This window comes from Triticum dicoccoides, chromosome 1B (genome assembly GCF_002162155.2).
Source record: "Triticum dicoccoides isolate Atlit2015 ecotype Zavitan chromosome 1B, WEW_v2.0, whole genome shotgun sequence".
Taxonomy (NCBI): domain Eukaryota; kingdom Viridiplantae; phylum Streptophyta; class Magnoliopsida; order Poales; family Poaceae; genus Triticum; species Triticum dicoccoides.
In genome coordinates this window covers 624330872-624353780 of record NC_041381.1, presented here as the reverse complement: position 1 = coordinate 624353780, position 22909 = coordinate 624330872, and the positions used below count along the sequence as shown (strand labels likewise).

General features: G+C 49.9%; 1 pseudogene; it reads right to left on the bottom strand.

Moving 5' to 3' along the window:
- LOC119350729 overlaps positions 1 to 22620 on the bottom strand; it is a 43065-nt pseudogene extending 20445 nt beyond the window's left edge.
- Positions 22621 to 22909: the final 289 nt, after the last annotated feature.

Sequence of the window (22909 nt, the reverse complement as noted above, 5' to 3'; positions counted from 1 at the left end):
CAAAAGGGATTGTTTCTAGAATCGGGTCCTTTCTCGAGGAAAAGTTTCTCTCGAAAGAATTGAGTGGGAGGATGGTGGAGACTTGATGAGGTTATTGAACCGTCACTTCAACTAGTGTGTAGCAGGGCACAGGAAGTTGTTCCTGTGGCGCCTACACCAATTGAAGTGGAAGCTGATGATATTGATCATGAAACTTCGGATCAAGTCACTACCAAAACTCGTAGGTCGACAAGGATACTTACTACTTCAGAGTGGTACGTAATCCTGTCTTGGAGGTCATGTTGCTAGATAACAATGAACCTACGAGCTATGGAGAAAGCGATGGTGGGCCCGGATTCCGACGAATGGCTCGAGGCCATAAAATTCGAGAGAGAATCCATGTATGAAAACAAAGTGTAGACTTTGGAAGAACTACTTAATGGCCGTAAGGCTGTTGGGTACAGATGGATTTTAAAAGGAAGATAGACAATGATGGTAAGTGTCACCATTAAGAAAGCTCGACTTGTTGCTAAGATGTTTTTTCGAGAAGTTCAAGGAGTTGACTACGATGAGACTTTCTCACTCGTAGCAATGCTAAGAGTCTGTTGGAATTATATTAGCAAGTACTGCATGATTTATGAAATCTTGCTGATAGGATGTCAAAACATTGTTTCCTCGACGATATTCTTGAGGAAAGGTTGTATGTGATACAACCAGAAGGTTTTGTCAATCCTGAAAGATGCTAACAAGTATGCAAAGCTCCAGCAATCCTTCTAAGGACTGGAGTAAGCATCTCAGATTTGGAATATACGCTTTGATGAGATGATCAAAGATTTTGGGTTTATACAAAGTTTATGAGAAACTTGTATTTCCAAAGAAGTGAGTGGGAGCACTATAGAATTTCTGATGAGTGTATGTTGTTGACATATTGTTGATCAGAAATGATGTAGAGTTTCTGGAAAGCAGGTTATTTGAAAAGTGTTTTGCAACGGAAAACCTGGATTAAGCTACTTGAACATTAAGCATCAAGATCTATAAGGATAGATCAAAATCGCTTAATAGTACTTTCAAATGAACACATACCGTGACAAGATTTTGAAGGAGTTCAAAATAGATCGGCAAAGAAGGAGTTCTTTGTTGTGTTATAAGGTGTGAGTATTCAGTAAGACTCAAGACCTGACCACGGCAGAATAGAGAGAAAGGACGAAGGTCATCCCCTATGTTTTAGACGTAGGCTCTACAGTATGCTATGCTGTGTACCGGACTTGAAGTGTGCCTTTCCATGAGTCAGTCAAGGGGTACAAGTGTGATCTAGGAATGGATCACAGGACAACGGTCAAGGTTATCCTTAGTAACTAGTGGACTAAGGAATTTTCTCGATTATGGAGGTGGTAAAAGAGTTCGTCATAAAGGGTTACGCCGATGCAAACTTTGACACTAATCTGGATGATTCTGAGTAGTAAACCGAATTCGTATAGTAGAACAGTTATTTGGAATAGCTCCAAATAGAGCGTGGTAGCTGCATCTACAAGATGACATAGAGATTATTAAAGCACACACGGATCTGAAAGGTTCAGACCCGTTGACTAATAACCTCTCACACAAGCGAGATATGATCAAACCCCATGGGTGTTGAATTCATTACAATCACAAAGTCATGTGAACTAGATTATTGACTCTAATGCAAGTGGGAGACTGTTGGAAATATGCCCTAGAGGCAATAATAAAATGGTTATTATTGTATTTCCTTGTTCATGATAATTGTCTATTGTTCATGCTATAATTGTATTAACTGGAATCCGTAATACATGTGTGAATACATAGACCATAACATGTCCCTAGTGAGCCTCTAGTTGACCAGCTCATTGATCAATAGATGGTTATGGTTTCCTGACCATGGACATTGGATGTCATTGATAACGGGATCACATCATTAGGAGAATGATGTGATGGACAAGACCCAATCCTAAGCATAGCACAAGATCGGGTAGTTCGTTTGCTAAGAGCTTTTCTAATGTCAAGTATCATTTACTTAGACCATGAGATTGTGTAACTCCCAGATACCGTAGGAGTGCTTTGGATGTACCAAATGTCACAACGTAATTGGGTGGCTATAAAGGTGCACTATAGGTATATCCGAAAGTGTCTGTTGGGTTGGCATGAATCGAGATTGGGATTTGTCACTCCGTTTGACGGAGAGGTATCTCTGGGCCCACTCGGTAAGGCATCATCATAATGAGCTTAATGTGGCTAAGTAGTTAGTCACAAGATCATGCATTACGCAACAAGTAAAGTGACTTGCCAGTAACGAGATTGAACGAGGTATTGGGATACTGACGATCGAATCTCGGGCAAGTAACGTACCGATTGACAAAGGGAATTGTATATGGGATTAATTGAATCCCCGACATCGTGGTTCATCCGATGAGATCATCGTGGAACATGTGGGAGCTAACATGGGTATCCAGATCCAGCTGTTGGTTATTGGCCGGAGAACGTCTCGGTCATGTCTGCATGATTCCCGAACTCATAGGGTCTACACACTTAAGGTTCGGTGATGCTAGAGTTGTTATGGGAAATAGTATGTGGTTACCGAAGGTTGTTCGGAGTCCCGAATGAGATCCCAGACGTGACAAGGAACTCCGGAATGGTTCGAAGGTGGAGATCGATATATTGGATGAAGGGTATTGGAGTCCAGAATTGTTCTGGGAGTACCGGGTGACGACCAGCGTGACCAAAAGGTGTTTCGGAGGCCCTGGCAAGCGTTGGGGGGCTTATGGGCCAAGGGGAGGGGGCACACCAGCCCACTAAGTGGCTCTGCGCCCCTCCCAACCCCTCTCATGTAACCTGGAGAGGTGGGGGCGCCTCCCCTAGGGCAGCCGCCCCTCCCGGCTTGGGGGCAAGTTTCCTAGGGGTGGGGGCACCCAAATTAAACCCATCTAGGGTTTCCCCTGTGGCCGCCACCCATCCCCTAGGGAACCCTAGGGCGCCTCCTCCACCCCTCTCCCTCCTATATATAGTGACGGAGAGAGAGGGCAGCCGCACCCTTCCCCTGGCGCAACCCCTCCCTCATCGTACATCTCCTCCTCCTCCGTAGTGCTTGATGAAGCCCTGCTGGAGAACCACGAGCTCCACCAACACCACGTCGTCGTGCTGTCGGAGTACTCCCTCAACTTCTCCTCTCCCCTTGCTGGATCAAGAAGGAGGAGATGTCCCAAGGTTGTACGTGTGTTGAACGCGGAGGCGCCGTCCGTTCGGTGCTAGATCGGATCTTCCGTGATTTGAATCGCCGCGAGTATGACTCCATGAACCGCATTCTTGCAACGCTTCTGCATCGCAATCTTCAAGGGTATGAAGATACGCTCCCCTCTCTCTTGTTCCTGGTCTCTCCATAGATTGATCTTGGTGATGCGGAGAAAATTTTGAATTTCTGCTCCGTTCCCCAACACAGGGAGGGGGAAGGAGCGACCCAGGAGGGGGCGTGGGCCGGCCTAGTTGGGCCAGCTAGCTCGGGTGGGCCGAAGCCCAAGTGGGGCAGGGGCTTTCTCTCTTGTCCTCTTTTCTTTCTTTTGCTCTTTTCTTTTTACAAAAAAAAATGTTTTTGCAATATTTGAGCTGCCAAAAAGGATTCTGCAAAAGGTGGGACTTGGCCACATAATTAGATGGAAATAGTTGGCACTGCCACAAAAAGATTGTGAGGCTTTTGAAAAAGTTTCCCACTTTTATAAATTGAAAAGGCATTTAATCTAATGTTTTAGCCACTACTTTAATTGGTTTAGGCCATTTAAACACCTTGCAAAAATGTTGGTTCACCACCAATATTTGTTATGGATTATTTGCCACAAGATGAAAATTTTAGATTTCATGTCTGACAATTATGAATGTTTGACTTTAGATTGGATTTGAATTTGAATTGTGATTTGGATCAAGTGAAGATTAGCAACACTAACATGATGACATGGCACCACTAACAGGGGATTAATGTAGCTTGATTATCTGGGCGTCACAATTCTCCTCCACTACAAGAAATCTTGTCCCGAGATTTAAGGCGTGGAATAAGGTGGAAGCTATAAGGATGGACGTCTGAAAGGGTCAACATCCGGTGGTTATCTCAAGAAAGAAGATTTTAGAAGCACCAGGAAACGTATCGAGAGTGCTATAAGAAGGTTCAACGAGCTTCAACCAGGTAGGCATCCAGCCGATGCATAAAAGAGGTGATGAAGGGAATCAGAGCAATGAAGAATAATGTTGCCTCTGATACCGGAATGAAACATGGTGAGGAAGTTAGCTTATGTATTACATACTAAGCCAAGTGCCAAGAATATTTCAGAATCAAGGTGGTATAGGAGAGTCAGGTTTCGATCTTGTGGAACTGTGGGTTATGGGCCCACCATGTGGGTTAAAGGCAGGAAGGCACTAATCATTTTTGCACGGTCATGATAGCAAGCCAGGTAAGAGGATAATCTGTCAGTAATGTTGGCAGCAACGTTGGTACCAAGGGCGAGGGATGAAGAGAACCATTTTCCTTCTCGTTGAACGAGGCGGACCAATAGGAAAAGTTCTCATCCATAGGTGGCTACCGGCATGTCATCAGCAATAGTAACAAGGTCTTAAATACAGAGTTTGTACACCGAGGTGTTTACATAAACGGGGAATTATCACTACTCAGATATGTTAGGTTATAAGAAAGGTTAAACAAAGCAATGGAAAGGCAAGTGTAGACATTGAATCAGTTGTTGGTGTTCTCAAGTGTCTAACAACTCAGAACCCGTGGAAAATTTGGAATCGACAAGAAATAGTAGTTGACGAAGAACTCATAAGAAGTTATGTAGTTTCATGATATTCGCGAGATACCAGAGGGTAATTGTCGGTGTCAAAACCGGCGGATCTCGGGTAGGGGGTCCCGAACTGTGCGTCTAGGCGGATGGTAACAGGAGACAAGGGACACGATGTTTTACCCAGGTTCGGGCCCTCTTGATGGAGGTAAAACCCTACGTCCTGCTTGATTGATATTGATATTGTGGATGTTTACAAGAGTGGATCTACCACGAGATCAAAGAGGCTAAACCCTAGAAGCTAGCCTATGGTATGATTGTTGTTGTTGTTGTGTCCTACGGAGTAGAGCCATTCGGTTTATATAGACACCGGAGAGGGCTAGGGTTACATAGAGTCGGTTACAATGGTAGGAGATCTACATATCCGTATCGCCAAGCTTGTCTTCCACGCCAAGGAAAGTCCCGTCCGAACACGGGGCGAAGTCTTATCTTGTATCTTCATAGTCTTGGAGTCCGGTTGATGATGATAGTCCGACCGATGATAATTCGGCTGATGATGGTAGTCCGGCTATCCGAACACCCCCTAATCCAGGACTCCCTCAGTAGCCCCTGAACCAGGCTTCAATGTCGATAAGTCCGGCGCATATATTGCTTGGCATTGCAAGGCGGGTTCCTTCTCCGAATGATAGAAGATTGTGAACACCAGGATAGTGTCCGGCTCTGCAAAACAAATTCCACATTTCACCGTAGAGAGAATAATATATACACAAGTTCAATCTGCTGACGTTTTTTGCGGCATGACGTTACGCCACTACCAAGCCATTACTTGAATCGTTTTTTTACTCTACCACCTCAGCGCATTTAGCGAAGCGGTTTCCTTGGCACGTCTTGTTGAAGCAGAGATCATGTTTCCCCTTAATCCGGGATCCTCATCAATACGGACGTGGGTAACCCAACCGCGCCATTGATGGTAACGCTTGGAGAATAAGCGAGTTTTACTAGGCCGGTGGGGGACGCGTAGACTTCACCCGCCCATATAAGGGATAAGGATTCACCTTTTCACCTACGCCTTCTTCCTCCTTTGCTTATCCATCTCCGCGCACTCGAGCTCCAGCGCCCAAGCCCGCACATCTCGTCTCAACCTTCCCCAATCATGTCTGGAGCGGGAGGCAAGTGGATGACCTCCTCCGTAACAGAGGAGCACATCGAAAGACTGCGCAGCGCCGACTACCTGTCCGGCGACATCGCGCACCGGCTGCCCGACGAGGGGCAGCTCATCCCCACCCCCAGGCCCCATGAGAGGGTCATTTTTCTTCCCCACTTCCTCCGTGGACTGGGTTTTCCACTTCACCCCTTTGTCCGGGGGCTCATGTTCTACTACGGCCTGAATTTCCATGATCTGGCGTCGAACTTCATCCTCAACATCTCGGCGTTTATCGTTGTGTGCGAGGCCTTCCTCTGTATCCAGCCCCACTTCAGCTTGTGGCTCAAGACCTTCAATGTCAAGCCGAAGGTAGTGAAGGGAACTCAAGCGGAGTGCGGAGGCGCCATGTTGGGCAAGATGCCCAATGTCCTTTGGTTCAAAGGGGCCTTCGTGGAATCCGTCAAGGGGTGGCAATCGGGGTGGTTTTATATCACCGAGCCGCGCGACCCTAAGTGGGCGGCGGCCCCCGAGTTCAGATCTGGTATCCCCACGCAGCTCACCTCCTAGAAAGAGAAGGGCTTGCTGTGGGGTATTTCGGAGGAGGTGACGGGACTCCAAGCCTGTATCCAGAAGCTGGTGAAGAAGTTCAGGCTGGTTAACGTGGTCCAAGTCATGCTCGTCCGCCGGATTCTCCCATGCCAACAGCGGGCATTCAATCTATGGGAGTTCAATCTGGAACAGCACCAGGCGCTGAGCGGGCTCTTCGATACAATGTACGAAGGCGCCTGGAGGGTGCTGTTTAAGGGCGCCGAAGCCCCCGCATCCGCGATTGAAGATCGCGGATTTCACTCGCAGCGCCAAGCCGACGAGGTAAGTGATTCTACCCCTTTACGAGACACTTGCTTTTCATAGTTTGACTCTATGCGGGTTTTAATTTCCCCTTTTCCTTTGACAGGACTGGATGAGGAAGGCGGAGCAGATTATCTGCCCGGCTCCTATGCCAGAAAACCCAGTAGACGCCGTCTAGCGAGGCTGCTGGTTCCGGCACCGCACGTGGTGCCGGAGAAGAAGGCCAAGAAGGAGGCCACGGGTGCTCGAAAGAGTTCCCGTTTTCAGGTGTCCGACGACTCCGGGGCGGACTCCTCCCCCGAAAACGAGGAGGAGAAAGAGGACTCTCTCCCAGAGGGGGGAGAGAGGAAGAGGAAGGCTTCCCCAACAGGGGAGGCCGAAGGGTCCAAGAGGGGAAGGACTATTCCCCCGGACAGCTCCGCCAACATCAACATTGGCGAGGAAGAATGGCCTTCAAGGGCCAGGCCTCCGGCGAGATCGTAAGTATCCAGATTCCTGATGAGTTATAATTTCTTTTTCTACGTCACATAGTGTCATTCTGATGCCGCATGCTGCCTGTAGTCCGGCCAATGATGATCTTCCCGCTTCAACGAGCGGGTCGTTGGCTCCATCGGAGGTAGACTCCATCCCGACCGCCTCCACCCCTCGCGACACCGAGGACGCCGAGGTGGGGTCCCAAGAAGGGGCCCATCAGGGGGAGGCTCCGAAGGCGCCACGAGGCGGCCTCCCGGAATTTGCGCCGGACTCCATATCAGAACCCGTAGTGGTTCCGGAGTCCGGCCGGCGGCCCCTTCACACGAAGGGCAAGACCGTGACGCCGGCGGCGTCCGTCCAACCGGAGGCGCCGGATAATTTGTTGGAGGCTCTCCAGAGCGCTTCCATCGAGGAAGAACACCGCACTATTATGAGTGCGGTGATTCAGAAGGTACAGCTCGCCAAGAGCGGGCTGACCGAAGCCTGCAGCAGCCTTCTATCAGGCTTTGAGGTAAGAAGTTAAAAATATGCAATGTAATACCGCATAGACAGTAGCCCCTGATGCTCGGTTCAGTGTTCGGAAAGAAAAGCCGGACTGAGGATCTGAAAAAAAAAGATATACGCAGGGTTGCTAAAAAACTATGTCAATATGGGTTGCAGGCTGCGCTGCTGACCTCTGCCGCATTGACTGCGGAGGTCGGTGGTTTGAAGCAGGAGCTCGAGCAGTCCGAGCAAGAGCTCGGCCGCGCCAAGAAGCAGCTCCAGGAAAAGAAGGTGAGTAACACCACTTTGAACTTGTACCTTACAGAAAAGGATTTTGGTTGCAACAAAAAATAACAAGGATAACATGGGTACTGCAGGAGCCACGAACGAGGTGGCGACCCTGAAGGAGGCCGTGTCTGCGGCCGAACACAATGCGGCCGCGGAACAAGCAGAGCGAGAAAAGCAGGAGGCGCGGGTGGCGGTGGTTCAGCAAGAGCTCCAGGCTCTCATGGAAAAGCATGAGAGTTTGGAGCGTGACTGAAAGACTCGAGAGTCCGAGCTTGCCTCGTCTCTCGAAAGTGCCAAGACTGCCAAGGCCGATGCCCATAAGTCCCTTCAGGAGATTGAGTTGGTGAGGAAGAAAGCGGCGGGTAAGGCATTTTTCATGCAAAGCAAGCATGTGAATGTAAATTACGTGTTACTTACCCGTATTTGGAGCTCTCCAGGGGCATTTGCAGATCTGCCTCGCAGTGTATCTGATGCCGCCGCATTCTATCGAGCCGAGGAGGGGAGCTCAACGGAGAAGGTCTTCTGGTCTCAGTATGCTGAGGCCGGCCATCCGGTGCCCCCTAGCGACCAGCTGAAGCAGCTGGTCGAGCTCCACAAGGCGGCCGAGCAGGCCATGAAGGGCCTCATAGTCCGGCTGTGGCCTGGAGAGGCCATGCCTGGGAGCTACTTCGGCCTCGTGCGACGGTTGGTGGATGCGTGCCCCTGGGTGGAGGTTATCAAGCGCTCCGCCTGTATTGAAGGTGCTCGTCGGGCCCTTGCCCGCGCAAAGGTGCATTGGGGCAAGCTGGATGCGGAGAAGCTAATCACTGACGCGCCACCAGTGGGCAAGGAATATCGTACGCCCGTAATGTACTATACGACTGTCCTGAAGGGTGCCCGCAAGATTGCGGATGAGTGCCCCAGGGATGTAATTATTGAGTAAATTCGCAATGTGTTATCCTGTGCGCTGAAAACTTTGTTCATATGTGCTAAGCAACGTTTGTTGATTTAAAATATTACCTTCTGTGCGGCCGTTTATTAAATCTGAGAGATGGCAAGTCATCGGCTTCAGCCCCCATGCCACGAGTGCTGGGGTGTTCGGGATAAACTTGAGCACTCTTGTTCCCATTTTTGGGTCCATCTAGGGAGGCGCTCAACACAACAAACAAGGCAACCGGACTTATAGTGCTTGAACACTCCCACTTAGCCATAGAATTCTATAATTTTAAATTTCGGCGAAGCCCCTAGTATTCGGAAGACCGAATTAGGGGCACTATCCACGCCTTCGTCGGACATTATCCGGAACTTCGCTCGAAGCGGCGTAGGTCTTTAAGGACCCGAAAGGACCTCTCGAACAGCGACCAGTCTCTCGCCTTATCATGACAGTCAGTTTTAGCTTTCTCCACTGAGGCATTAACCCGGCTCAACCGGGGCGCAATCGCAGTGGTTCTCCCAGTGCTACCTTAGCCGATAGAACGGAACGTAAGGTGCCAAACATGGGAGCCGGGCAAACCCAACTATTGACCCAAGACATGATTCGGAGCCGATTCATATAATGCTATAAGTTCGGGGTGCCGCACTTGTGAAAGTGTTCGGACTTTATCACACCATAATGCGGGGAACATAAGCCCCTGGCATATTTGGCCGTACCAAAATGTACGGATGCAACATGTCGTAAATGAACATATATATATATATAAGGTAATGCAATTATGGGCAAAAAGTGCTGCATTTTATTCGAGAAGATCTGTTATGAGTACGGAATGATACAAATAGTGCGGAAAGCAAGGGATTGGATGAATTAAAGGTGTCTCCCTCTAGGGGTAGGCCGCGGAATGGTGTATTTAACAAATTTAATGCTCGTAATGGAGACCACCTGAGTGTTCGTCGCGGCCTTTGTCCCTCCCTGGCTGTTGCATCATGAGTTCGGCAGATTCACCGCCGGACAGAGTTAATTGAGCGAGGGCTGGGGTTGAGGCTGCATTGCTACGCGTGCTCGGAACATGCCAGGTGGTCTTGGTTGATGTTGCTCCAGGCGCGTTTGGCCGTGTCTGGTAGTTTAACGGCCGGACTCGAAAATTGCCTTAAAAGGCTGCTCTGTACTTCTGTCGCGAGAGCCGCTGTATGTTCCTCCGTTCGGAGGGAGCGTTCCGTGTTTCCATTGACCGTGATGACTCCACGAGGGCCTGGCATCTTGAGCTTAAGGTATGCATAATGCGGCACCGCATTGAATTTTGCGAACGCGGTTCGTCCGAGCAGAGCGTGATAGCCACTACGGAACGGGACTATGTCGAAGATTAACTCCTCGCTTTGGAAATTATCCGGGGATCCGAAGACCACTTCCAGTGTAACTGAGCCTGTACAACTGGCCTCGACACCTGGTATGACGCCTTTGAAGGTTGTCTTTGTAGGTTTAATCCTTGAAGGGTCTATGCCCATCTTGCGCACTGTATCCTGATAAAGCAGGTTCAGGCTACTGCCGCCGTCCATCAGGACTCTCGTGAGGTGAAATCCATCGACGATTGGGTCTAAAACCAATGCGGCGAATCCGCCATGGCGGATACTGGTCGGATGGTCTCTTCGATCGAAAGTGATCGGGCAAGAGGACCATGGGTTGAATTTTTGGGCGACTGGCTCCATCGCGTATACGTCTCTTAGTGCACGCTTCCGCTCCCTCTTGGGAATATGCATTGCGTATATCATGTTTACTGTCTGAACTTGAGGGGGGAATCCCTTTTGTCCTCTGTTGTTCGGTGGCCGGGTCTCTTCCTCGTCATCGCCGTGTAGCCCCTTGTCACTGTTTTCGGCGATTAATTTGCCTGCCTGCTTGAATACCCAACAATCTCTGTTGGTGTGGTTAGCTGGCTTTTCGGGGGTTCCATGTATTTGATAGGAGCGGTCGAGTATTCGGTCCAAATGGGACAGGCCCAGAGTGGTTCTTTTGAATGGCTTCTTCCGTTGACCGGGCTTGGAGCCTCGAAATCCGGCGTTGACTGCCATATCCTCATTGCTGTCGCCGTTAATGCGGTGTTTGTTTTTGTTTCGACGCAACCTGCCATTGTGGTCCTTGGTATCCGGACTGCCAGCGTTTTTGCTGAGGTTGTTGCTGCGAGCTAGCCAGCTATCCTCTCCCGCGCAGAAGCGGGTCATGAGTGATGTGAGGGCTGCCATGGATTTCGGCTTCTCCTGTCCTAGGTGCCGGGCCAGCCACTCGTCGCGGATGTTATGTTTAAAGGCAGCGAGGGCCTCTGCATCCGGACAGTCGACGATTTGGTTTTTCTTTGTTAAGAACCGTGTCCAGAATTGCCTGGCCGATTCGTCTGGCTGCTGGATTATGTGGCTTAGGTCATCTGCGTCCAGTGGTCGCACATACGTGCCCTGTAAGTTGTCGAGGAATGCGGCTTCCAGGTCTTCCCAGCATCTAATTGACTCTGCGGGCAGGCTGTTCAGCCAATGCCGAGCTGGTCCTTTAAGCTTGAGCGGGAGATACTTGATGGCGTGAAGATCGTCGCCGCGGGCCATATGTATATGGAGGAGATAATCCTCAATCCAAACCGCGGGGTATGTTGTGCCATCATAGGATTCGATATTAACGGGTTTAAACCGTTCAGGGATTTGATGATCCATTACTTCGTCAGTGAAGCATAGTGGGTGTGCGGCGCCTCTGTATTGAGCAATATCGCGACGTAGCTCGAGAGAGCGTTGTCTGCTGTGTTCGGCCCGGACGGAGTAGTTGTATCCGGCACGACGGTATTCGTCGTGGGTCTTGGGGCGCCCACGTGATCCATAGATAGATCTGGATTGTCTTGCCTTGTCCTCCAATATATCTCGCAAGTCCGGCGCGTTCCCCCATGGCTTCATGCTTTTTGAGCGATGCCGGGGTACGGTTTTGGTGGAGGGTTTGCATGCCTCTCTGTCGCGGCCATGAGGTGGTCGGTCTGCCGTATTGTGCCCTGGTGATGCAGGTTTGTACGCTTCCTCCTCTAGTCGGGGGAGCAACTTGCGTTTTGGGTAATTTTTGGAGGGGCGTTCGAGTTCATACTCTTCGGCCGCGAGGACCTCGGTCCATCTGTCGGCCAGTAGGTCTTGATCAGCTTAAAGCTGTTGCAGCTTTTTCTTTAGGCTGTTTGCCGTGGCCATTAGCCTGCGTCTGAAACGCTCTTGTTCGACGGGATCCTCAGGCACGACGAATTCGTCGTCGTCGAGGCTTGCCTCGTCTCCGGAGGGAGGTAAGTAATTATCATCCTCGACCTCGTCATCTGCCGCCCTCTCGTGAGGGCTTGCTTCTGCCTCCTCCTGCGCTGGATCGTGCTGGAGGGGGTTGTCTTTAGCACTTTCCGGGGTGCTATTATCTCCTGTGCCGGAATCTCCATTCTTGATGTGGCGGGATTTAGAGCGGCGCCACTGACGTCGGCGCTTGGGCTATTTCTTTAAGGAATCGGCCTCCGCTGCTTCTTCGCCGTCCCCATCTTCTGGGGTGTCCACCATGTATATGTCATATGACGAGGTGGTCTTCCAGTGTCCTGTAGGTACTGGTTCTTGATAGTCTCCGGCATCGTCGTCCATACTGTCGATGTCTTCGGAGTCGTAGTCGAGTACGTCGGTTAGATCGTCGATGGTGGCTACGAAGTGGGTGGTGGGTGGGTTCTGAATTTCTTCGTCGTCCGCGTCCCAACCGTCCTGGCCGTAGTTCGGCCAGGGTTCTCCGGATAGCGAGAGATGCTTCAGCGAATTTAAGATATCGCCGAAGGGTGAGTGCTGAAAGATGTCCGCAGTGGTGAATTCCATGATCGGCGCCCAATCGGATTCGACTGGCAGGGGCGCAGGAGGTTCGGAGTCCGGCAGAGAGTCCGGCACCTCGGAGTCATGAGCTTTGTGCGCGACAAGGTAAGTGTTCGGCTCCATCGCCGTAGAAGTTGCAGCTCCCGAGGCGGTGTCCAGCCATCCGTCCTCGATCTGAGCGATCGGCTCCGGACTATGGGTCGGAGCGGATTCGTGTGCGGCCTCCAAGGTGCTGTCCGGCGGCAGAGTTAGGTCATGCCCATCGTGACAGCGCGGCACGCTCGGCTGTGGCTCAGATCCGTCGAAGATCAAGTCACCGCGGATATCGGCCGTGAAGTTTAGGCTCCCAAACCTGACCTGACGGCCAGGGGCGTAGCTTTCGATCTGCTCCAGATGGCCAAGTGAGTTGGCCCGCAGTACGAAGCCGCCGAATATGAAGATCTGTCCGGGGAGAAAAGTCTCACCCAGGACTGCGTCGTTGTAGATTGAAGAGGCCATCAAGCCTATCGGTGACGACACAGAGGAACTCTCAATGAAAGCACCAATGTCGGTGTCAAAACCGGTGGATCTCGGGTAGGGGGTCCCGAACTGTGCGTCTAGGCAGATGGGAACAGGAGACAAGGGACACGATGTTTTACCCAGGTTCGGGCCCTCTTGATGGAGGTAAAACCCTACGTCCTGCTTGATTGATATTGATATTGTGGATGTTTACAAGAGTGGATCTACCACGAGATCAAAGAGGCTAAACCCTAGAGTCTAGCCTATGGTATGATTGTTGTTGTTGTTGTGTCCTACGGACTAGAGCCATCCGGTTTATATAGACACCGGAGAGGGCTAGGGTTACATAGAGTCGGTTACAATGGTAGGAGATCTACATATCCGTATCGCCAAGCTTGTCTTCCACGCCAAGGAAAGTCCCATCCGGACACGGGGCGAAGTCTTCAATCTTGTATCTTCATAGTCTTGGAGTCCGGTCGATGATGATAGTCCGGCCGATGATAATTCGGCTGATGATGGTAGTCCGGCTATCCGGACACCCCCTAATCCAGGACTCCCTCAGTAATACTCAAAGGTATATCAATGTAGAGGTTGAACAGGTGAAATGATCTGAAGAAGACAAGTACTTTAACTTGTCCGAGAAATGGAATCAAAGGAGAACAATCATGGTCAGAACAACGGTTGCAAAGGACCAATTATAGATACAAGATGAACTTATCACAAGGGGATTATTATTATAACAAGAAGCTTTCATGATAAGTTCCGCATCAGGTCCATGGGCATGAACACAAAGGTTCAAGGTCGACTCCCACTTCATCAATGCATAACCTTCCATTTACTTCTCGTCTTCGACGAAGTCGTAGGGTTGATATTTTATCTGGCAAAACACCAGAAGAGTAAGACTCATGAAGACTCTCGGTTCAAACGGATAGGGGAGGCGTAGGTTCAACCCATAGGGGCATCTTACGAACCTATACCACAAACCTCACGAGTAAATAACTCAAGCCCATAAGCAGAGTATGGTTGACAAGAGCGAGGGATACCATTTACCAAAAGCATTTTGTATCCGAGGAAAAGCTCACAAGCTTACTGAAAATGGAAGACGTTGTTGGATAAAATCCAACAACGGATCTTATGTGAGTATCGATACTTAATTAGAAGAAGAAAGAATGTAAGAATATCAGATTATAGAAACAACTGACTAACTCAAGGCTTAAATGCAACGGAATTACGATTTCCAAAAATTCAAGGGATCAGAAGCAAACGCTCTGACCAAGGATGGATAAGTTGAATAGACTTAGGGCACAATCGATGGCAATCTGATTGGCCGAGAACCAGCTCATGTTCGGGAAGATGTCTGAGCTGGAAATATAATCTATAAGGACCAACTGATGATTGCGGCACAGACATATCAAATCGAAAGACTCAAGATGATAATGACAAAGGACGTCAATGGATACTGCTAGGCATATGGAATTAACCAGAGTGTAGGCAGGTAAGACCTTCTAGAGCAATAGGCGACAGAGTTCATCGAAAGCTCGGATTGTATTACAAAGTATCTTATGAAGCATAAGAATAACTGGGGATGAATGGATACTGGATAAGAGCGAGTAATTATCCGTAGGGGTATTCATGCGGCAAGGATTGGAGGGCAGTAAGCATAAAGGATTCTCGGAACATCAGAGAGTATTTCAGGACATCTTGTAATAACAAGGGCAACTTGGGATGAAGGTATGAACGACAATTGTAGGTAGTTACCCATAAGGATTTATCGGTGGTAGGGATCGCAATGGCAAAGGGCACAAGGGTCTCGGGAAAACATCGGAGAGTATCTTCAGAATCTTCTAGTGCACCAAGCAATCATCTAGAGTGAGGGGCTCTCCGGGAGAAAGTGTTTACGAGAACCTAGAGTTAGAGTTAACAAAATCAATTAACCTGAATAGAAGAGTGATCAGAGTCCCAGAGTATAGAAGAGGAATAAAAGATTCTAATACCACCCAATGGCAACGTGGGCGCGTAAGCCACACAACCATGGTAGTAAAACAGTTTTTCAAAGACTAGACTCAACTTTGGCCAAGGAGTTGGAAAGGGGGATCCTACAGGCAGTCGGCTCTGATACCAACTTGTGACACCCCCGATTCAATCGTACACTAATCATACACGCAATGTGCACGATCAAGATCAGGGACTCACGAGAAGATATAACAACACAACTCTAGACACAAATAAAATAATACAAGCTTTATATTACAAGTCAGCGGCCTCGAGGGCTCGAATACAAGCTCGATACACAAGAGTCAGCGGAAGCAAAAATATATGAGTACAGACATAAGTTAAACAAGTTTTGCCTTAAGAAGGCTAGCACAAACATCAACGATCAAAGAGGCGAGGCCTCCTGCTTGGGACCTCCTAACTACTCCTGGTCATCGGCGGCCTCCATGTAGTAGTAGTCAACGGGGGTGGCATCTGGCTCCAAGGATCCACCTTCTGGTTGCATCAACCGGAAAGAAGAAAGAAGGGGGGGAAAGGGGTAGCAAAGCAACCGTGAGTACTCATCCAAAGTACTCGCAAGCATCAAATCTATACTAAGTATGCATTGGTATCAAAAGGAAGGGTTGTATCTGTGGACTGAGCTGTAGAATGCCAGAATAGAGGGGGAAGGCCTAGCCTATCGAGACTAGCATCTTCAAGTAGCTCCGAGCATCTTGCAGCATGTAGAAGAGTAAAGAATAGCAGTTTATAATTAACAAACATGTTGTAACATTAATGCCTAGAGATCCTTCCTCGACTCCTGCGAGAAAGCAATCTCGGAGCCACATATTCAAGCATAAATTTGTAGTTGTATAAGATCAAGATAGAAGTCTGAACGTCCGTTACCGTGGACACGGCTATTAATAGATAATCTTCCCTGCAGGGGTGCACCATGTTTTCCAACACACTCGATTACTCTGGCCGGACACACTTTTCTGGGTCAATGCCCGGCCTCAGAAGATCAACACGTTGAGCCCTACCTAGGCTCAGCAGAGAGGTCCCCGCCGGTCTACCTCCTAAGCACTCCGGGGTCTGGGCCCATCGCCCGTTGCACTCCGGGTCCTAACTATTCTCACGTGGTGGTTGGTGCGTAAAGGCCAAAGGCCAACTCAGAAGAAATACCCAAACCATAGTGAAAGATCGTGGATGTTGCCTAGAGGGGGGGTGAATAGGCGTTTTAAAATAATTACGGTTTAGGCTTGAACAAATGTGGAATAAACCTAACCGTTAATTTGTCAAGCACAATACCTACAACAACTAGGCTCACCTATGTGCACCAACAACTTATGCTAAGCAAGATAAGCAACTATGTGATAGCAAGATATATGACAAGAACAATATGGCTATCACAAAGTAAAGTGCATAAGTAAAAGGCTCGGGTAATAGATAACCGAGGCACGCGGAGACGATGATGTATCCGGAAGTTCACACCCTTGCGGATGCTAATCTCCGTTTGGAGCGGTGTGGAGGCACAATGCTCCCCAAGAAGCCACTAGGGCCACCGTAATCTCCTCACGCCCTCGCACAATGCAAGATGTTGTGAATCCACTAAGGGACCCTTGAGGGCGGTCACCGAACCCGTACAAATGGCGACCCTTGGGAGCAGTCACCTAACCCGTACACTTTGGCAACCCTTGGGGGCGGTCACCGGAACCCGTCAAATTGCTCGGGGAAATCTCCACAACCTAATTGGAGACCCCGACGCTTGCTCGAAGCTTTACACCACAATGATTGAGCTCCAAGCACCACCAACTGTCTAGGTCGCCCAAGCACCCAAGAGGAACAAGCTCAAGGGTACCAAGCACCCAAGAGTAATAAGCTTCTCAACTTGTAACTTCCACGTATCACCGTGGAGAACTCAAACCGATGCACAAATGCAATGGCAAGGGCACACAGAGTGCCCAAGTCCTTCTCTCTCAAATCCCACCAAAGCAACTAATGCTAGGGAGGAAAATGAGAGGAAGAACAAGAAGGAGAACACCAAGAACTCCGAGAACTAGATCCAAGGGGTTCCCCTCACATAGAGGAGAAAGTGATTGGTGGAAATGTGGATCTAGATCTCCTCTCTCTTTTCCCCAAAAACTAGCAAGAATCCATGGAGGGATTGAGAGATAGCAAGCTCAGAAAAGGTCAACAATGGGGGAAGAACACGAGCTCAAAGGATAAGGTTCATTGAGGAAGAAGACCCCTTTATATAGTGGGGGAACCAATCCAACCGTTACCCCACTGAACAGCCATGCACAGAGCGGTACTACCGCTTGGGCAGGGCGGTACTACCGCTGAGGGCGGTACTACCGCTCTCACCCAGCGGTACTCCCGCGCTGGCGAGGAGGTCAGGGCCCTGGCCCCAGAGCGGTACTACCATGGGAGTAGGCACGGTACTACCGCTTGGAGCGGTAATACCGCCACTACTACCGCACTTAGTACCGTAAAACCCGACACGAAAAACAACGGTCTCGAATCGAGGCGGTAGTAGCCCGGAACCACTGCGGTACTATGGCCGAAGACCACAAGCGGTACTACCGCTCGGAGAGCGGTACTACCGCTTGGGGAGCGGTACTACCGCTTGAGTGCTTCGGCAGTACTACCGCTGTGGACCGTGGTACTACCGCTGGCACCATCCTTAAGCCACAACCACGAAAACAAAGAATACTCCAAAGAAACCAGAACTGCCATAACTTCTGCAAATGAGCTCCGAATTGAGCAAACTCAAGCTTGTTTGAAACAAGACAACGAGTAGCATCAAAACAGTGACAGGGGAGGTATGCTTAGCAAACAAAGGAGTGACACCTCCAACAGAGAAGAACCGGCATACCCTCCAACATCAAAAACATCATAGAAGATGCATGTGAACTCCGTTTTTGATGAACTCGAGCTTGTCATGAACATGATCAAAAGATCCAAATCTCACAAGGAGAAGAACCAAACAAGAACCAATAAATATGATGCAAGGATGCAATGGTTTGAGCTCTCTACGAATGATACGATCAAGCAACTCATCGAGAGAGCCCCCCTTGATAGTACGGCAAATGATCCTATAACCCGGTCTCCCACAACTACCATGAGACCGGTAAAATAGAAAACCTATCAAGGGCAAACCTTTGCCTTGCACATGGTCAACTTGAGCTAGATGATGACGATCTTGACTCCCTCAAGTTGGACCACCTTTCTTGATTGCGTTGGCTCGATGAAGACTAGTTGATTGCTCCCCCATACTCCACTGTGGGTGAGCCTCTCTTCCGCAGATCTTCACAAGTCCATTGTCACCACAATGGACGGCAAGCTTCAAGCATTTGATCTCTTCGTGATGCTTCACTTGAACTTGCACACCACAACCTAACCCCACAAATAACTCTCACGAAGATCATGGGTTAGTACACAAAGCGTAATTGACAGTGCTTACCATACCATGGGATCGCTTGACCCCTCTCGGTAAATATTCTACGCTTTGTGTGTTGATCAACTTGATTCACTCTTTGACTTAGTCTTGATCAACCTTGAATCTTTCCAACTCTCTTCATTTGGATGATGTCTTGAAGGTAAACATGAATGATCACACAATCTTCTTCTTCAAGACATGCTTGTAATAAGCTCACCCCTCACATGACCAATCTTTGGATAATTCCTTAATAGAACCTTGGTCAACTCATAAACTCCTTTAAACCAACACATGGACTTCAAGAAAAGCCTATGGACAAGTCCTTCAAATAACTCAAGACAACCATTAGTCCATAGAGATTGTCATTAATTACCAAAACCAAACATGGGGGCACCGCATGTTCTTTCACATAGTGTATTATTAGCTTGCGGAGACGAGCAGAGACTCACGATCGAAAGTGACCCCGTCGCCCCATCTCGTGGACTTACGACAAGGGCTTAGAATGCACGGCCGTGCCATGTAATTATCTTGCGGGTGCTCTCCGGGCCTGCCCGACTTTCACCAAGGTCTCAAGTAAAGTCAGTGTAACCATGTGTCCAAACATCAAGGGGGAAACCCGAGGAATCACCCTGGTGTATTCCACTCGATGTAATCATCAAGGTGAACGTAAGAGGAACCACCCTCGAGGTTCACACTTGAGGTGTTGAACGTCAGAGCCGTATCGGGAATGGTGAAAGAGGAAATCACCCTCGATGACCACAACCGAATAGCTTCACTACAGAATTATCATCAGGAGTGCATTATGAGGGATCACCCTCGGCACTCGATAGTAGCTCTGCAGAGTCGAGCAACAAAAGGGGCGTGATGTGATGTGAGGTGTCGGGCTCTGGTTATCGATCACGTTGATCGAGTCGTCGATGATGAAGCAGGGGCGACAAGTACAAGGTGGGGGTCACTGATGGATCACTAGCCAACCTATACTAAGCAGTTTAGGGTAAGCAGGTAGGTAACAATAGCAGGTACAAAAGCAGGCTATGCATCAGAATAGGAGCAAACAATAACAGTAGCAAAAATCTAATGCAAGCATGAGAGTATAGAATGGGCGATATCGGGATGATCAAAGGGGGGGCTTGCCTGGTTGCTCAGGCGAGAAGGAGGGGTCGTCGTCGACGTAGTCGATCACAGCGGCATCGGCAGCCGTCACGGGGTCTACCGAAGAGAAGAGGGGGGGAGAAAATAGTAAATACATAGCAAGCAAGAGCATAACAGGACAACATGCAGAGCTAGACGTGTCCTAACGCGGTGCTAGGCGATACTGGCGAAGGGGGAAACATCCGGGAAGGTTTTCCCGGTTCCGGACGTTTGTCAGACAGATGAAGCAGAGGCGAAAAGTTCAACATTTGCTATGCTAGGGACATGTGATAGATAAACGGACTATGTATTTGGATTCGTCTCGTCGTTCTGGGCAACTTTCATGTAGAAAACATTTTCATCTGAGTTACGGATTATTTTATATGAATTTTCAAAGTTTTATTCATTTTCTAGAATTTCTGGACTAATTTTAAGTTGAATTATTTTTAAACTGAAAATGCTATGGGTACCCACTAGTGCACCCAGCAGGGTGCTGGTGTGACTGATAGTGGGCCCCAGTTGACTGCACAATGAACAGTCAACTAAGGGCTTGACTGGTCCAAGCAGGCCCACTGGACCCACTTGCCAGTGATTGGACTGGTCCAGTCAGCTGGTTGACTAGTCAACTTGGTCCAGTGGGACCTAGTCAACAGTGATAACAGCTTAGTTAGTGAGTTAACTAGGCTAACTAAGATAATTGGTTAGGTGGGCCCATTTTGCAAGTGACTCTGTTAGTCAGTAGGTTAATTAGCGCTAACCTAAACGCTACCGTAGATGGACCACCAGTCAGGGAAAAAAATTCTATGAGACCAGGTCTCACGGATTAGCAGGTGAGACCCATCCTAATGGATGACACGTGGCATCCACAAATCACAAAGCACCCACCCTACCCCCCACCTGAAATCAGGAGGGGAGATTAGATGCTTTGTGATTTGTGAATGCCACATGTCATTTATGAGGGCGGGTCTCACCTGATTTATATGAGACCTGGTCTCATATAATTTTTTTCCACCAGTCAATGCCTGTTAGGCGGTCGGTTAGTGTCTATTCGGCCTGACGCACGGGACCCACCGGAGTTTGAGATCCGGTGTGCGGCGGCGCTGCTCCGGCGAGCGATAGAGAGGGCGGCGCTGCTCGGATTTGTCGCACAGGTGACCAAATCGAGCGCCGCGAGCAGCTACGAGATGACGAGGCTCGCGCGCGTCCATTCATGGCTTCAGATGGGGCTAGGACGGACAAGAACGACGGCGGCGTCGACCGCAGCGGACGCCGGAGTTCGGTCGAGCTCGAGATTGACATTTCAGAGGGCAAAACGGCTGGCGTTCGTCACCTGCGGCGCCTACGCGAGCTAGCGATGTGGATACAAGGAAGTACGGGACCAATGGCCCATCGGAGCCTCGCCGAAGACGAGCACGTGTGGCGGAGCAACTCGGCCAATGGTGAATCGGGCGCGAGAGCTCACAAACGTGCGCGTGGAGTTAGGGGAAGGAGAGAGACGCTCACTATCGTTGCTGGGAAGGCCCGGGGAAGCCGGTGGTGGTCGGAGGGCGGCGGAGTCCAGAGATGACAACGACGTAACAGGGGAGGGAGATGAGGTCGCCGCGGCCACTGCAGGGGCTCCGAGCTCCAACCCGAGGTGGCAAGCGGCGTAGGGAACGACGGCGGGGCTGGTGAGCGCATCAGCGAGGCGAGGCGACGACGGTGGCTAAGTGAGTGCGGCGGCACAGCCACGTTGGTGCTCGGACGAGATCGAGCGTGAGCAGGAGAGCGAGCGAGAGGAGGGGAAAGCGAGTGAGAGGGAAAAGATCTCAGCGGGAGCCAGGGCACCGACGCTGGCGTCCTTATCCTCCCCACGGCGCCTGTAGCGGCGTGGTCGGCGAGGTGGGTTCGGCGGCAACCGTGGGCACGGTCGGAGGAACAGGGAGGGGGAAGGAGCGACCCAGGAGGGGGCATGGGCCGGCCTAGCTGGGCCAGCTAGCTCGGGTGGGCCGAAGCCCAAGTGGGGCAGGGGATTTCTCTCTTGTCGTCTTTCCTTTCTTTTGCTCTTTTCTTTTAAAAAAATGTTTTTGCAATATTTGAGCTGCCAAAAAGGATTCTGCAAAAGGTGGGACTTGGCCACATAATTACATGGAAATAGTTGGCACTGCCACAAAAAGATTGTGAGGCTTTTGAAAAAGTTTCCCGCTTTTATAAATTGAAAAGGCATTTAATCTAATGTTTTAGCCACTGCTTTAATTGGTTTAGGCAATTTAAACACCTTGCAAAAATGTTGGTTCACCACCAATATTTGTTATGGATTATTTTCCATAAGATGAACAATTTAGATTTCATGTCTGACAATTATGAATGTTTGACTTTAGATTGGATTTGAATTTGAATTGTGATTTGGATCAAGTAAAGATTAGCAACAGTAACATGATGACATGGCACCACTAACAGGGGATTACTGTAGCTTGATTATCCGGGCGGCACAGTGACCCCTGCCAAACCGGGGGCGCTGGCAGCTCCAGCACCACCTCCTCCCGTGGCTCCTTCTCATGCTCTGGTGACCGCGGCGGTGGGGCTAGCCATGGGCCGACACCCACTGAGTCGGCCATCTCCGGCGCCGTGCACGACCAGCTCCACCGCTGGCCCACCAGACGAGGGTTCCACGCGGTGATGGGCGACTCCTCCACCACCTCCTCCGGCTCCTCCACCACCTCCTCTGGCTCCTCCTTGACGTCGACGTCCATCTCCGAGATAGCCACGTCGCCGGCCACCGACAGGGCCAGCGCAGTTTCCAGGCCATCCCATTGTCGCTCGTCTTGCATGTTCATGGAGTCCTCCATGACATGCCTCATGAGGCGGGCCTCCTCCTCCTCGGTCATGGGCGGCGGCGGTGACGGGGACGGGGACGTAGAAGGCGTTGGCGTGATGCCACGCACATGCCTACGGCCCCGTATTTGGGAAGGGTTGTCATCAACCCGAGGAGGACGCGGGCGGCGCGGGATAGGAGGACGACCGCTCACGGGCCATCCCATTGCTGCCGCTAGTTGTGCTTATCGCGGAGCCACGTATCCCACAATGACGAATCCATGGCGTACCTGGAGTCCACCAGTAGATCCGGTGGGAGGTGGG